This window comes from Erinaceus europaeus, chromosome X, assembly GCF_950295315.1.
Source record: "Erinaceus europaeus chromosome X, mEriEur2.1, whole genome shotgun sequence".
NCBI lineage: Eukaryota > Metazoa > Chordata > Mammalia > Eulipotyphla > Erinaceidae > Erinaceus > Erinaceus europaeus.
This window is the reverse complement of record NC_080185.1, coordinates 106,000,989-106,017,124: the sequence shown is the minus strand read 5'-3', so window position 1 is coordinate 106,017,124 and position 16,136 is coordinate 106,000,989. Positions and strand designations below refer to the sequence as shown.

The 16,136-nt window shown below is 42.2% G+C and overlaps 1 protein-coding gene across 7 annotated transcripts in view; it reads right to left on the bottom strand.

Annotated features, from left to right (window-relative positions):
- TAB3 (TGF-beta activated kinase 1 (MAP3K7) binding protein 3) overlaps positions 1-16,136 on the bottom strand; it is a 62,916-nt gene that overhangs the window by 33,251 nt on the left and 13,529 nt on the right. For 5 of the 7 annotated variants that reach the window (XM_060182765.1, XM_060182764.1, XM_060182763.1 and 2 more), the window contains exon 2: positions 2,554-2,647. The exons of the other annotated variants lie outside the window; for them this stretch is intronic. The gene's annotated coding sequence lies outside the window, so the exon portion shown is untranslated. The remainder of the gene's footprint in view (positions 1-2,553; positions 2,648-16,136) is intronic. 7 annotated transcript variants of the gene reach the window in all.

Genomic DNA, 16,136 nt, shown 5'->3' with positions numbered 1-16,136 from the left:
TTGTGTGGAGTTGTACCTCCCTTATCCTATGGTTTTGTCAGTGTTTCCTTTTTATAAATAAAAAGAGAATATGGGGTGGCATTTCGTAGACTATCAATATGTAAGAAAAATACTTATTACCTTCTCTTTCTGTTTCTATTTGAAAAGATGGCAGCTTTTCGAATTGACAAAGTAGAGTTATTGGAGAATCCTCTAGATATAAAAGCTGAAACTTAATTTTATTATTTTATTTTTTCTCAAATGCTGCCTCCATGTGTTTGGTGAGCTCGGGTACCACACATCCTACTGGAGGCTCTTGCCTTCAAAAAAGTTAAGAAAACTGAGTACTCAGTCTCATAAAATGACTACTACAAATGTATTTAACAATTTCTAACTCAATAACACTCCTAAACTACCACCACCCATCCATTTAATAAACTCTGAACACTCACTACTGAGCTTGGACATACATGTCCAAGGTTCATGTCCCCAGAAGTGAAACATGCTAGTAGTTATAAGAGTAAAATCCCATAACAAGCTATCAGAAAAAAAAAAAAACAACATTAAGGTAAAATAAGGGAAAGGGGCACTGAGAAAAGCTTAGTGGAAAAGAAAACATTTACACTGGGTTGCAAAGACAAATGGGAATTTTTAAAAATAAAAAATATAGGGGGTCAGAAGATAGGTCACCCACTATGGTGGATACTTTACCATCCATGAAGACCTGGATTCACACCTCTGGTGCCACATGGGGGCACCATGCAGGGCAGCTTCAGGAATGCTCAAGCAGTGCTATGCTGTCTCTCCTCTCTCTCCTCTCTGTCTCTCCTTCCCTGTCTCTATCTGAAACTGAAAAAAAAAAGTCCACTGGGAGCAGTGGAATCATAACAGGCCCAAAGTACCAGCACCAAAGTAACTAGATCAAGAAATACTACAGAATTATGAAGGAAGAAATCCTATACAGCAGTTAATGTGGTAGTTTTCAAACTTGGCAACGTCTGGAGAAATCCATGGTTGTTTCCCAGACAGGCATAGAAGGAGTACTGCTAGCAACTTGGTGGTTCTACAGGACAGGACAGGACAGGACAGGACAGGACAGGACAGGACAGGACAGGACAGGACAGGACTGTCTATCAACAAAGAATATTCTGGCCCACAGTGTCAACAGTGCCAGAGCTGAGTAATTCTGAACCTGATTTCAGTACAGTCCCCTGTAACTGTGAAAGAAGTAACTGAGAACTAGAAGGGTTTAAAAAAACCTTTGCTCAACGTGTCAAGAGACCTAGCTTACTAAGTAGTGCACATGCCTTGTATGCACACAGCCCAGGTTCTAGTACCAGCAGCACACAGGATGTGACGTGCACTGAGGATGGTCCTGAGCTATGTGCACGCTCTCTCCTCTTTTCCTCTCCTCTCTTCTCTCTGTCATTGAAGCAGCAGCCCAGAGTGCATGTGAAAGGACTTGGCTCTGGAAAAAAAACTTGCTAAAAAGCCAAGATTCTTAAAAAGGTCTTAAAACATCTGTCCAGTATTTATTTCACAACATATACCCAAACCTATGCTACTATAGTAGGAAACAACCATCAATAAGAGTGGATATGTTTTATAAGGCAGAGAAGCAAACTAGAAATCAAAGCTGATATTATCTACCAATGACTCAAAGCAAGGATTCTGTTATAATACCACTTTTAAAAATCATGCCCTTATTTGTTCATAATACTATTGATGGGCTTATCTTCTATACAACTTGGTTATTAAATGAACCTGGTTTTCAGGATAAGAAAATTCCAATAGGGCACTGAATGGTGGCACACCTGGCTAAACTCACATGTTACCATATGCAAGGACCAGGATTCAAGCCCTGGTTCCCAGCTGCAGAGTAGAAGCTTCCTAAGTGGTGAAGCCGAACTACAGGTGTCTGTTTGTCTATCCCTTTACATCCCCTTCTCAATTTCTCTCTGTCCTATCAAAAAAAAAATTGTTAGGGAGCAAATTATCTTTTTTATGTATATTTTTATTATTGGATAGAGACAAAGAGAACTTGAGAGTAGAGTAGGGGGTAGAGAGGGAAACAGAAAACTGCAGCCCTGCTTCACCACTTGCAGGTGGAGAACAGGAGCTTGAACCTGGGTCCTTGTGCACTGTAATGTGTGTGCTAACCAGATGCACCACTGCCTGGCTGCAAGAGGAAAATTTTCAGTAAAAATGAAAAGGTGGAAAATCAGTATATTCGCACAGACCCTCTTGTTCCCAGGGGCAGGCCTTTCAAGCTCCAGCAGCTCCCCCTCTGGGGATCTGGGACCTGGGTAGGATTAGTTTCTTCCACTGAAAATCCACCACAAAATTATTGTTCCATTTGCTAGTGTAGTTTCTAATAGTAAAACTGTACCTAGAATTGACTGAGGGTCTACACCTAGACACATGAAATCACCTGCACATCCTTGCTCTTAAGTGCAGAATAGGAACAAGGAGAAATGGAGTGAGATAAACAATTTAATGGAAACGCATATTTGGGGATTTTTTTTTTCTCTAACACACTGTAGGAATATAGACACACAGATAAGCATTCCTTACCTCCAATTTCTCAGTCAGTGAGACTTCAAATAATATACCTATCCAGTCCTACACAATCATTCATGGTGAAAAACTTGAAGAGGCTCAAGACAGTCTAAAAAAAAATCAAAAAGGTAAGATTCAAACTGTGGAAGAACTGAAGGAGACAACAAAATCAAACTGATATCATCGAAAAGAAGGTGGCCATGTGTACACGTTTACTATCTTGCATTTCACTGAATGAAGTCTATGTTCAATTGATATCAACAAGAAGTTCACCTGACTGCCTAAGCTCCTCAGCCCCCCTCCCAGCCAGTCACTTTATTATTATTTATTTATTTATTTAAGAAAGGAGACATTAACAAAACCGTAGGATAGGAGGGGTACAACTCCACACAATTCCCACCACCCGATCTCCATATCTCATCCCCTCCCCTGATAGCTTTCCCATTCTCTATCCCTCTGGGAGCATGGACCCAGGGTCGTTGTGGGATGCAGAAGGTGGAAGGTCTGGCTTCTGTAATTGCTTCCCCGCTGAACATGGGCCAGTCCAGTCAGTCACTTTTAGTGCCTGAGGCAGGGCAGGACATGCTGAGGTGTTGGCTTCAGAGAGGCAGGAAGAGGAACTTTAGCTGCATCCCTGGCAGGCCATCATGGCCCCAGTCATACGCTAGCCACTGAAGTTTAATGGGCTGGGGATTACAATACTGTGTTGCTGCTTTCAGAACCACAGGCCTTTCTTTACTTTTTTTTTTTTTGTCTCCAGGGTTATCACTGGGGCTCAGTGCCTGCACTACGAATCCACTGCTGCTGGAGGCCATTTTTCCCTTTTGTTGCCCTTGTTATTATTATTGTTATTGCTGTCGTTGTTAGATAGGACAGAGAGAAACGGAGAGAGGAGGGGAAGGCAGAGAAGGGGAGACAAAGATAAGACAGCTGCAGACCTGCTTCACCGCTTGTGAAGTGACTCCCCTGCAGGTGGGGAGCCCTGGGCTCCATCCAGGATCCTTACGCCGGTCCTTGCACTTGGCGCCATGTGCGCTAACCCACTGCGCTACCGCCTGGCCCCCAGGTCTTCACATTTAAGTGACTCTATAGCACATCTGATTTATTTTCTGGCAAAGCAGTGTTTTCCCAATTTCCACACACTGAGTGAACACATCCAGACCCCAATGTGCAGTGGCAAAGAAGGTAGATAGTTTCTCCATCTCCCCACTACACCTCACTACAATCAGAGTGGTTCATGCAGAACTGGGAGACCCTCCCTGAATGCTAAACCACTCAATCACTCCTCGTAGGGGTGCACTGAACAACACGAGGAGTCTAGTAACACAGCTACATGATCCACAGGAAAGCGGCTGAGAGTAAAGCCTAAGAATTCTCATCACAAGGATAACCCCCCCTTTCATTGTATTGATATGAGAAGATGGACTTTTAACTGAACGTATCATGGTAATTATTTCACACTATATGTGAATTAAACCCTTTGTGTTGCTATATTCCTTGAACTCATACTATGATGCATGCCAATTATTTCTCAGTAATACTGGGAAAAGGGAATTAGGCTAATCTTCTTAAGGAGGAAGAAGACTGCTTGATTAAACATCTTAGGGAAATAATAGGAAGAACCTTAGGTAAGAAGAAAGCAAAATTTGGGATCTTAATGACTCAAGAACTAGCTAGATATTTCAGGTTAGCACTAAGAGAGTGAAGGCAAAGTTCTATATAGAGAAAGTTCAGCTAATAATGGGGCTTCATTAAGAGAGCAGGGTGGCACCATGGCAACCCACTACAGACAAACCAGGGAACCTGAGCATGGTCTTAAGTATGCAGTACGCTGTTAGGCGTGTTGTACGTGATAATGCAGACTTATGTCAGAAAATGTGTTGTTTCAGAGAAATATTTTTTAGGGATGAAACAATGGAAGGGGGGCAGATGGTGGTACCCAGTTGAGTGCACACTTTCCAATGCTCAAGGACCTGGGTTCAAGCCCCTACCCCATCTGCAGGGAGGAAGCTTCACACTCGATGAAGCAGGTCTACAGGTGTCTTTCTACCGCTCTACCTCTCCTTCCCCTCTCAATTTCTCTATACTATCAAATAAAAGAAAAAGGAAAAATGGCCACTGGGAGAAGTGGATTTCTCTTGCAGGTACTGAGCCCTCGTGATAACTGTGGCAGCAAAAACAACATCTTGGATGTGCCACAATTTCTCAGCAAAAAAAAAAAAAAAAAAAAAAAAAAGGTTGGTACTGAAACAAGTTTAATAAATTGTTGTTAAAATTCGGAGGCTCTAGCTGGCCGGGCTAGCTTCACGGGCGGGTAACAGAGACGACCAGAGACATACGGCTGGGCAGGGAAGCTGTATTTCTTTATTCAGGAACAACGATTCATAAACTAAGACAAACTAATCACCAAACAGAACTCTGTTGCCTCTTTCCCCCGCGACGGCGCCAAGCACTCTCGAACTCTGCAACTCTGGAACCCTCTCGGGGTTCCTCCGGGGCAGGGACAAGCGGGCCTGCAAAACTAGCAGGACTGAACCAATTTTCTTGGCAGGGGGAGAGCTAGAACAACCCAATGTAAAGCATACAACAATTCCCCCTTTTCTTTTTAACTAAATGACTACAGTATCAAGGGTGTGGGGTGAACAGAAACCTCTATCATACAGGCATTTAAAAAAAACTGGCACAAACATGGAGAAACATGTAAGCAAGTAACAAGAACCAGTGTGCTGCCAAGGGAAGGCCTGAAGGGGCCATTTCTTGCCTCTGTGGGCAAAACTTTATCAGCTTAAAAAAAAAACATTTCTTGCCTCTGGGGGGCGTACTTGCCTCGACAGGCATTTGCATGGGGGTGGGGAACGGCCTAGAGTCCCAAAGGCAGCTGGCTGCAATTTACTTACTATGAAACAAAACTTGTTATTAGCATAATCATAGCGTAATCTAAAATTTCTAATAGAGAAGGAATTTGAGACTTTTACATATCAACAACGTCTTTTTAACCTTTTGTTACACCCATTCAAGATGGAGACACACCCTAGGTGTGCGCAGGAAAGGAAACCTCAGGCATGAGAATAATTAGCATAGCCATTGTGTAATCTATCAATTCTAATAGAGAAGGTAATGGAGAGTTTTACATATCAACAAGTCTATTTAACCTTTTGTTTAGACCAACTTAGTTAAAATATATTGATTGTTAACTAATTTTTACCTCAGACTTTAAATGTAAGTTAATTTTATCTTTATGAGAATTACGTTGAAACCTTTTTCATTTAACTTTGGCTAGTAAGAATTTAGCCTTAAAGTTACTGTTTACCAAACTTTAAACATACACATAAACATGGTCATTAATGCACAAGGAGAGAAACCTTTGTTACGAAGACATGTCATTTCAAACACGAATTTAGATATGTACTGTCTTAGTTGTTGGGGGGGTGCATTGTCCAGTGGTGGTCTCTTGGGCAGCTTTACTTCTAGGAATTTCAGGTTGCGATCTCTGTACAAATCTCTGTGTACTACAGCTTATCTGCCTTCAGACCGGACCGGCAGCTGGAAATCTCGTGTGCCCAGTTTCGGCAGGGAGCCCAGGGGTCCGGGAGGTCCGGGATCGTTCCAGAATTCATAGCATGAGGGCGGGCGGGCCAGCCTTGTAGAAGGCGTGGGCCGAGGTACCCAGGGGTGGCGGCCATGATAGGCCACTGCGGCCCTGCCCCATGGCCCTGCCATGTCTGCTGCCCTGTTCCATGGCCCTGTCATATCTGCTGCCCTGCTCGCAGTGGCCGAGCAGCGTGGAGGGATCCCGCGTCGTGTCCTGCGCCACGCGGTGGAGAGCCGGCTCCTGTGGGCTGGCCTGCGTGCTGGCATTGGGCTCCTGCGTGGTGGCATCGGGCTCCAGCGTGTTGACATTGGGCTCCTGTGTGGTGGCGTTGGGCTCCTGTGTGCTGGCGTCGGCCTCCTGCGGGCTGCAGGGCTATGGGGCTGCGGGCGCGGTGCGCGGGGTTGTCTGGGCGCAGCCTGCTGGCTGGCTGTTTAACCAGGTGGAAACAGCAGCTCCGCGCCTCGCCTCCCACCCGCTGGCTATTCCTGCTGGCTGTTCTGAGTTCGCCCGAGCGAGTGGAAACCACAGAGTGGTCCAGAGATAAATGTTCCAGAAACAGCAAAACAGTCTCGTGAAGAAAGAGCAGAGGCCTTTGGAGATCTCTTCACAAGCAGAAGAGAAGGCCATAGTACATAGGTAGCCAAATTGTCTTCACTTATCTGAGAGATGCGCAGGTCAGGTCCACGTGGGCGCCATTTGTTGTTAAAATTCGGAGGCTCTAGCTGGCCGGGCTAGCTTCACGGGCGGGTAACAGAGATGACCAGAGACATATGGCTGGGCAGGGAAGCTGTATTTCTTTATTCAGGAACAATTCATAAACTAAGACAAACTAATCACCAAACAGAACTCTGTTGCCTCTTTCCCCCGCGACGGCGCCAAGCACTCTCGAACTCTGCAACTCTGGAACCCTCTTGGGGTTCCTCCGGGGCAGGGACAAACGGGCCTGCGAAACTAGCAGGACTGAACCAATTTTCTTGGCAGGGGGAGAGCTAGAACAACCCAATGTAAAGCATACAACAATAAATATGGAAAGATATATCAGAGATTAATTATATTTTAATTTATGTACATTTGGAAAGGCTTACATTTTAAATATTCTCAAATAGGTATGTATACCTAGTGGGTTACTATGCAGCTGTTAAAAATGATGACACAGGGGCCAGGTGGTGGCGTACCTGGTTAAGTACACACACTACAGTGAGCATGGAACCAGGTTCAAGCCCCTGGTCCACACCTGCAGAGGGAAAGCTTCATAAGTGGTGAAGCAGGGCTGCAGGTGTCTCTCTGTCTCCCTCCGTCTCTACCCCCCAATTTCTCGCTGTCTCTATCCAGTAATAAATAATAAATAAATTTTTTAAAATGATGACATCATCTTCTTCAGAGTATATCTTGGTTAGAACTTGAATGTATCATGTTGAATGACGTAAGCCAGAAAGAGAAGGAAAAATATGAATGATAGGTATAAAGTCAGGGGAAAAAAACGTAAGGGGAAAACACAAGGTGAAACTTGGAGTGGGTGTGGTATATTGCACCAAAGCAAAGGACTCTGGGACAGAAGAGAAAGAGATGGGATGGAGGGGTGTTGGGGTCCTGGTGTATGGTGGGGGAGAGGGGCCTAGGTTGGAGAGCAAGCGTCTTGCAGACATACCTAAACACCTATCATGGGGAGATGGGAGATAAAAGGTTGTATGTATGTGTCAACCATTAACTGCCCCCCATAAGTAAAAACATTCACAAATGGGGGCCGGGCGGTAGTGCAGCGGGTTAAGCTCACATGGTGTGAAGCGCAAGGACGGGTGTAAGGATCCCGGTTTGAGCCCCCGGCTCCCCAACTGCAGGGGGGTCATTTCACAAGCAGTTAAGCAGGTCTCTATCTTTCTCTTCCCCCCTCTCGATTTCTCTCTGTCCTATCCAACAACGACAGCAGTAACAACAACGGTAAACAAGAGCAACAAAAGTGAAAATAGCCTGGAGGCAAAAAAAAATCACAAATAAATAATTAAAAAGAAAAAGTAAACTAGGAGTCATTACAGAGTTTTTTTTAAGGAGAAACAAATGCAGAGAATACAAAATAGTACTTGCAAGCTTATGACTTTAATAATTTTATACAGAGATTGTAAAAAAAAAAAAAAGCTAGAGGGCAAAGATGGTTTGGGCTGTTAGAACTCCAACATGCTGCCTGGGGCTCAAGAGGCCACATGTCCAATCCCTGACACCACGGATGCCAGAATTAAGCAGCGCTTTGGCGCCTCCCCCCGCCCCTGCCTCATTCACACCTTGTGGAATAGGTATGACGGATAATCCAGAAAGATAAAATGACTGAATTAGGTTTTGAAGGCAGTCTGGAGATAAAATCTTCAAAAACTCTAAAACATGACATTTAAATATCAATTTAGTGTTAATATGACTAATAATTATATCATGTGACATACCTATTATCAATATTAGTACATTAATTATAAATGAAATATCACTTTTAATCACTATTGAAATTGTATTATATGCAGGGACCTACAGCAAGTGAAAAAGTCTGAGTGTGAAGTCCTTGCCCTGCCTTGAAGCTTATTGTTGAGCTGGTGGAAAAAGAGCCTATTCTGTACTCTGGCAACAAACAAGAGTTCAGAGAAGAGAGAAGATTTTAGGCAAAGTAAAAGTTTGCTAAAGAAGAATAACCAAAGTAGACAACAGAAAAGATACAGAATTAAAGGAGACAGAAGAAGGAAAATATAAATGTTCTCAACAGGGAAATTCACACCAGTGATAGTTCTAGCAATATATATATACATACACACATATATTTTAATTTTTATTGGGTGATTAATAACTTACAATACACAGTAAATACAGTTGTTGGTACATGTGTAAAATTACTCAGTTTTCTGCAAAACACTAATACTTCGCCTAGGTTCTCTGCTACCGTCATTCACCAGGACCTGAACCCCCTCCCCCACTGTGCCATCCCCCGGACCATGTGAGCTCTTTATATATTTTATTAGCCTTTTGTCTGATGTATGGCATGTAAAGATCTTCCATTTCTTTTGCTGTGCAGATGCCTTTGATTTGATGTAGTCCCAGTGGTTTATTTTTGTTTTAGTCTTCCTTGAAATTAGATTTCTATCACTGAAGATGCCTATAAAATTTAGATGGAACAGAATGCTGCCAAATTTTAAGGCATGATAGAATTATGAGTAGAACAAGGGAGAAATCTAACAGATGAACCTCTAAGAAAAGAAATCCTAGACATGCAGAGGAAAAGTTATTCTCAAGAGAAAATGTAGTATTAACTTTGAAAAGGTGGTATCCCTGCACACTAAAACGTGAAGGCAACAGGGTGTGACTGACTATGCTCCTGGTAAACAAAGGCAGTCGGCACTCACAGGTCTAAAAGTAAACTGGTCAGGGATATCATTGCAAGGATGACGAAGTGAAGGCTGAGTACCCTTCCAAAGCAGAAGCATGGTCACCACTAGGATAGGAGCACTGACTCCACTGCTGGGCCAGAGGCCGGAAAGCTCATGGCTCTCCCCAAGTTCCCAGGGCCAGAGTAAACAAGACTTGGCCAGGGCCTTATCAAGAGTATGCTGAGAAACAAGAATGGACGCCTTACAGAAGGTATCTACAAAAGGAGCCGAACCAAGAGTGAAAATAAAGAAAAGGGGGGGGGGAGCATCAGAAGAAACACTTCTATGATTGAAAAGATTGTGGCATGTTTAAAGAGGAGAGAGACTGACTAGACAGGGATGAGAAAGGACTAGTGAGAAGGCCAGCTTTTCCAACAGGACAGAGGAGCTGGCAAACTTCAAAGCCAGAGAGACCATGTTCGAGAAATTAGGTGAAAGGTAGCTGAGTACAGGCTATGAACGAGTAACCTTCAACTGCCTGGGTCTCCAGGACATGAGGCCAGTATATGGTTAACAGAAAGAAGAAAGTTAAGGAGAAAACTGGGCATTCAGTAAGCATCTATGGGCAAGTTCTGACTGGTCCCAATAGCTGAAATAAACTGCTGTCATAGTCACAGATAAACATGTGCCAGTCACCTGGTGTGGGGCCAGAGACAAGCTACTGAACCTCTCTTGGGCCCTGTTTCCTAACCCTTTGCTATTACTATCGCACCTCACCTGGCTGTTGTGGAGATTCATATAGAAGGGAAGTAGCCACACTCTGAAACACCACATTCAATGTTGGGCTGTCTGAGAGTCCTCAGACAGCAGCAAAACTAGATGTCTCAAAAGAAGTGCTTCCTGTATGTCTGTTTTACAAGGGCAGACATGCATCAAACCTACAAACTAAGACAGAATTCCTGATGGGAAACAGTCTGACTAAAGAAACATTTTACATGATAAAAAAACCAAGTTGATATTGTGCACCCCAATTTCAACAGAAGTAAAAAGGAACTGCATGTTCTAAGAGTCATTCCAGACATGTTTTAGCTGAAACAAATACAATAACCCTGTCTACTGTCGAGGTTTAGAAACTGTCCAGGGTTGTTGAATAGACTTAAAACACTACCGAGTACTTTTGTGACTATACACATGTGTTGGTGCACACACGCACTTTCACTAAAAATGTACAAAAGCATGCCAGCATGCTACATAAAACAAGGCAAAACTTATCAACAAAAGACAAGTCATGCAGTTGGATGAAGTATATGAAATTACGTTCTTAAAGAAAAAGAAATATTATAAAATAAAATGGACATCAGCTTCCACATGGGGTCAGCCATCTTTGCCCAAATGGCCCTTGTGCTTTTTTTGCTGTATGCCTTTTCATTTTCCTGATTAAAAATGTAAAACTCCAGGGGGGAAAACCTGATGGGGAATACTTAGAAAGAGCTGGGGGGGGGGGCTTTAGCAATGGAGTACAAATCACTCATTAGAGTCATATTATAAATATAAAAAAGTCATCAAGGGACATATATATTCAATGAAGTACCATTCAACACTTAAAAAGACTATAGTGTGTCCTCTAGGACTAAATGGATGGAACCGGCAGTGATTATGCTTAGTGAAGTAAGCAAGGAGGTGAAAGACAACTATGGGATGATTTCATTCATATGTGGAATATAGACAATTGAAACACATGAACCTGAATGAATGTGTGTGTGTGTGTGTGTGTGTGTGTGAATTCACCCACAGATGGTGAAACAATGTTGCAGGTGTCCCTTTCTCTTTCTATGTCTCTACCCCCCAATGATGTAAGATATAAAAAAATGATCTACCTTAAAATAACTGCAGATTAAAAAAAATTAATGAAAAGACCCAAGATAAATGAAAACTTACACCTGCACAAAAAAAAAATCTGAGAATAAATGTTTACAGTAGCACTGTTCATAATCGTCAAACAGTGACTAATCGCAATGTTTATCTACTGGTGAACAAATAAATGAATAAATAAGTTTGGTACACCCATATAATGGAATAAAAAGAAATGAAGTACAGATACATGCTACCACATAGGGGAATCTTAAAAATGTTATGCTAAGACAAAGCAGTCAGTTACAAAGGTATGACTTCATTTAGAAGGTTCCACAATGGGGAAATCTAAAGAGACAAAAAGATTTTTGATTGCCTAGGGTTGATGGGGAAGGGAGGGGCTATCTTCGTTCTGATTCCTTACTGTCACACTGCCTTTGTTGACTAATTAAACATTACCAGTGCTGCCATGCCACAGTATGTACTGACTTGGTACTGCAGGTAGTTTACCAGAGACACCAAAAACTGTGATGTCAACCACCTAACTTCTCTATCTGTGAGATCTTTCCTAACACATGGGACTACCTAGTTCCATTTTAGATGGCATGTTACCTAACAAAGTTACAGATATTAGATACGGGCTAGGGCTTAGGGTCTGGGTACAGGTGTACATGCATCCATAAGCAAGAGGCAATTACATACTCAAAGTAAAAGTGCTTAATAGCTCTCCATGATTAGACTTAGACCTAATAAGCCTGGGATCCTAGTAGAAGAGCTTAAAGAAAGCATCATAAATGTTCTAACCGATCAACCTTAGGCCAAATCAGTTTGGCAATCTAGTAGAATGACCCAAAGAAGGAAGACCCCATACACCTAATACTGGTTGAATACAACAGATGACACCCAGTGCTTTGGCAACTGGTAGAAAGTCTAAGCTGTCAGATAAAGAAAGGACTACAAACGCTGGATATGGGCAAGAGACTGGCTCACTTAATAATGGTCTTTTTGGTCAATACCAGAAAACCCCATCATCTGGGCCCCTAGTTAGGGATTGCCTGGATTCCCCCCAAGATACGATGGCCTAGACCTCCAATAGCTCCCTCTCTCCAGCATCACCAGTCACTTCCATCAGGAACATACATCATCATAAGCCCTCTAGTGGGCCTCTACAGAATTTGTCCTCCCTATAAAGTAGCAAAGGCAGGGACTGCCCACTCTTCAAAGGGAGGCTGAGTCATCCTACTCTGCCACTGGAGGAAGACTGGTTCTGAAATGAGTTCAGCTTAGAGTGCACCCAGCTGTGACCAAGAACTTCGAGCTCAGATTAACAGGACTCAGAGGTTACACAGGCTCTTGTGCTAAATATAAATATATGTGGGCCCCAAGTCAGGTAGATGTTAATTTTATTCATAGATTTTCTTCAAGAATGGGAGCTACTCTCTGCCCTAATCCAACTTTCTAGCCCTCTTCTCAACCCAGCATCTTCTCAGACAACATTCCTGTCCAACTCCATTTTAGCTATCGAACTCCAGCAAAAACTACAGAAGTGTCACACACCCCTTGGAACAGGCCTAAAACAGACTTCCTCAATTCTTTCTACCCTAAGATCCCTATTCTCATCTGTTCTATTCATAATTTTTGGTTTCTGTTCATTAATCATTTTGTCCTGTTTATACCTTACTGCCTTTCAGCCATCAAGTTACAGATGCTATCAACAATTCCATCCTGACTTTCCTGGTCAGACGACCTCACCAATGTGTCCTGGAAATACACCTCTCCAGAGCCCTATCCCATTAGGGAAAGACAGAAACAGGATGGGATTCTGGCTCACCCTGTCAACACCCGTGTCCAGTGGAGAAGCAATTATAGAAGCCAGACCTTCCACCTTCTGTAACGCAAAAAGAATTTTGGTCCATACTACCTGTGGGGGGAGAGGTGATGGGGGAAGATGATCAGAGCGCCCTGAATTCCAACTCCATCAGGCCACGGAGAGAGAAGAGAAAAAAAGGAAGGACATTCAGAAGCAGTAATAGGTGTAGGTGTGACTCAGAAAGGAAGAGAAAGGGAGTCGGGTGGTAGCGCAGCATGTGGTACAAAGCTCAAGGACCAACGTAAGGATCCCGGTTCGAGCCCCCAGCTCCCCACCTGCAGGGGAGTCGCAGGTCTGCAGGTGTCTATCTTTCTCTCCCCCTGTCTTCCCTTCCTCTCTCCATTTCTCTCTGTCCTATAATACCTACAACAAAAAACCCAACAAGAGCAACAAAAAGGGAAAATAAATAAATATAAGAAACAAGGGCAACAAAAGGGAAAATAAATACATTTTTAAATATCTTTAAAAAAAAAGGAAGAGAAGATGGGACCATGGGGGGGGGGAGGCAACTATATACAGACAGTTAGTTACAGAAATAATAGTCAACCCATATCTGTGACCTTGTGAGAACTACTGTAGCTTCCAGAGGAGGGAATGGGGACACAGAACTCTGGTGGTGGGAATGGTGTGGAATTATACCCATTATCTTGTAATTTTGTAAATCAGTATTAAGTCACTAATAAAATTTTTTAAGAAAGAAAATAGGGAGTGATTGCTCACGGATGCAGCGTTTCTTTTTAGAGTAATAAAAGTGTTCTAAAATTACCTGCAGTGATGGTTGCACAACTGTGAATACATTAAAAACCACAGAACTATGTACTTTAAATGGATCAATTGTATAGTTATACTCAAAAGCTGTTAGAATATAAAAGAGGAGACTATCACTTAAGAATCTTCAGACATTAAATGATAATGGAACTATAGTGCCAATATATTTGAAAATTTAAATGAAATACAGTTTTTATGAAAAGGTAAATTATCAAATGGGTATAAAAGAAATAAACCTGAAGTTTAGCCTATCACAATTAAAAAAATATATCTGTCATTAAAAACTTTTTACTGGGAGTCGGGTGGTAGTGTAGCAGGTTAAGGGCACGTGGCGCAAAGTGCAAGGACTGGCATAAGGATCCCGGTTCCAGCCCCCGGCTCCCCACCTGCAGGGGAGTCACTTCACAGGCAGTGAAGCATGTCTGCAGGTGTCTATCTTTCTCTCCTCTTCTCTGTCTTCCCCTCCTCTCTCCATTTCTCTCTGTCCTAATGATGACATCATCAACAACAACAATAATAATAACTACAACAATGAAACACAGCAAGGGCAACAAAAAGGAAAATAAATAAATAAATTTTAAAAACTATAAAAAAAACTTTTTACAAAGAAAATTCTAGGTGTAAAACAGCTTTACTGCTGAATTCTAGCATACATTTAAAAGCTAACATAAAACTTAACACAAACTCTACCAGAACAAAAAGAACAGAATATTCTTCGATTCATTTACCAAGGCCACCGAAACCTGACCAGTAGAAGAAAACAAAATTAGAGGCCACTCTTACTCAGAGAACAAAGATCACTAGTCCCTGAGTAAAACAAAAGGCCCTCTCAGAATGACCAAACTAGATGTATGCCTGGAGTGCAGAATTGATTTTGTGCTGAGAAATTAACACATACAGTTTGATTTGAGAAGTAAAATCACACATTAGCAGTAAGAAAGGCATTTCATAACATCTAATATCCATTCAAGATACATGCTCTTAAAAAACCAAGAGAATGAAACTTCCTAAATCTAATAGAGTGTCTAGGATAAAAAATTAAAGAAGCATCATACTTACTGGAGAAATGCTGACTTTCCCCTTTGAGAAAGGGAACAAGGCAAAGATGTCCTCTATGACCTCTTCTAGGCTACACTCTAATCTAAGCATTATTTAGCACAGTAAAACAAGAAACAAAATTATAGCAATTCAAAAGGGAGAAACAAAATTCTCTTTATTTGATGATTTAATACATGGTAAATCACTTTCAAGATAAGTACTTAAAAGTTGTAAAAGTCTAACAAAAACTGCTAGAGACGAGGTCACTATACAAAAAGCCAAGTGTATTTTTATTTAAAAAAAAACTATGCAAAAATGTTTGGTATCAAAAATGTTTGGTATCTACCAAGTCTCCCAGGGGTGGTGCAATGGCTAGAGCAATGGCCTTACAAACTGTGAGACCTGGAGTTGGATCTCCAGCATCAAGGATCTAGAAATAAAGTTTACAGAAGCTATAAGGCTATGAGTGACTTTCTGGAGCCAATAGTAAAGATTACTGGGAGAAATTAAAGATGCCAGTCTCCTGAATTAGAACACATGGTAACAATTCTTCCTCAATTACTCTATAAATCTCATGCAAATTCAATTAAAATCCCAATGAAAGAAAGAGAGAGAGAGAATGTGTGTGTTAAGTGAGAAGATAGCACCAAAATTGATCTATATGTGCAACAGGCCAAAAACAGTCAAGATGCTCTCAAAACACAAGGTGATAGAGCGTGGATGTCAAACATGTATACTTTGCCATGTACGAAGCCCAGCCACCAAATAGGAGCACCGCAGAGATGTGGGAGTGGTGACTCAGTGCCATGGTGTCTCTCCTCCTCCTATTCATCCCTCCCCTCTGTCTTCTACCCTCTTTCTGCAGCAAAGGAAAAAATCTGTCAGAAGTGGACAGTGGAATCGCTGAAGGCATGAAGCCCCAGTAAAGCCAAAGAGGCAACAAAACAAACGCCCTGATAATGCAGCTAGATGTGGTAACGACATGAGAAGGCAGGTGAGTGAGAATATGCAGCTAGATGTGGTACTGACATGAGAAGGCAGATGAGTGAGAATATTTGCAAAGAAGGTAACTGATACAGGGCTAACATCCAAAATAGAAAAAGAACTCACATGATAGCCTCCTCCCCCAGATCTGCTG